This window comes from Nerophis lumbriciformis, linkage group LG11 (assembly GCF_033978685.3).
Source record: "Nerophis lumbriciformis linkage group LG11, RoL_Nlum_v2.1, whole genome shotgun sequence".
In the NCBI taxonomy this organism is placed as follows: domain Eukaryota; kingdom Metazoa; phylum Chordata; class Actinopteri; order Syngnathiformes; family Syngnathidae; genus Nerophis; species Nerophis lumbriciformis.
The window spans coordinates 8,522,580-8,524,167 of NC_084558.2; positions in this window are offsets into that span (position 1 = coordinate 8,522,580).

Sequence of the window (1,588 nt, forward strand, 5' to 3'; positions counted from 1 at the left end):
AAGTACTCCATGATCACTCGAACGAGCACAATAACATTATCATTTAATATTATGTGGAAAAAAAAATAAGGGGAAAGAACAAATCACCCTGAATTAAGACGGCGGATAGGTTGATTGGCAACACTAAATTGGCCCTAATGTGTGACTGTGAGTGTGAATGTTGTCTGTCTATCTGTGTTAGCCCTGTGATGAGGTGGTGACTTGTCCAGGGTGTACACCGCCTTCCACCCGAATGCTGCTGAGATAGGCTCCAGCATGCCCCGCGACCCCGAAGGGAATAAGCGGTAGCAAATGGATGGATGGATACTGGGAACTTTGAGCAATGCAAGTACTCCATGATCACTTGAACGAGCATGATAACATTATCATTTAATATTATGTAAAAAAAAAAAAATAAAGCGAAAAAAACTATCCATCCATCCATTTTCTACCGCTTATTCCGTTCGGGGTCGCGGGGGGTGCTGGAGCCTATCTCAAGCTACAATCGGGCGGAAGGCCTGGTTCACCCTGGACAAGTCGTCACCTCATCACAGGGCCAACACAGATAGACAGACAACATTCACACTCACATTCACACACTAGGGCCAATTTAGTGTTGCCAATCAACCTATCCCCTACACGGAGGGAACCCACACAGTCACAGGGAGAACATGCAAACTCCACACAGAAAGAGGGATTGAACCCAAGACTACTCAGGACCTTTGTATTGTGAGGCAGATGCACTAACCCCTCTGCCACAAAAACTAATCACCCTGAATTAAGACGACGCATAGGTTGATTGGCAACACTAAATTGGCCCTAATGTGTGAATGTGAATGTGAATGTTGTCTGTCTATCTGTGTTAGCCCTGTGAGGAGGTGGCGACTTGTCCAGGGTGTACGCCGCCTTCCGCCCGAATGCTGCTGCTCCAGCATGCCCCGCGACCCCGAAAGGGACAAGCGGTAGAAAATGGATGGATGGATATTCGTGTATGAAGTGTGTTTTTATTTATTTATTTTTTATTGAACAACAAACATACATCTGCAATTCACACAAAAGTCAAGGCACTTCCAACATCAAGGAAAGAAAACAAAAGCAAACACAGACAGAGTAACAATACCAAAAAATATGAAAAAAAAAAAAAAAAAAGACAAAAAGGGCTACCTAAATCAATTTAAATGTTTTTAACAAATATATCAATTTAAGGACTTTCGTACTCTTTATCATTCTCCAAGATTGGATTGATAATTGTAACCCATTAAGCCAATTAGAAAATGTAGGCCTTACTTTCATAAATCGACATTTATGTAGAAAAATGTTTACCTGGAGCATAATAATGTTGACAAACATTTCTATGTTGAAGTGTGGTTGTGTCTTGTGACTGCAAGGCGATCAAAACCAGAGTAAACTGATTGATAGGCCATTTAGCCAATGAAATCGTCAAAGCATTTCCTCGTGACAAGACTGAGCGTCCAATTGACCAATCAGCGGTTTGCCATGACGTAGACGAGTGACAGCCAATTCGACGAATCAGGGACAGACTTCAAACAACTTTTCCCCTGTAAAAACAAAAAAGGCGGGTCTTTTAGGTGCTCTCCGCCAATTGGAG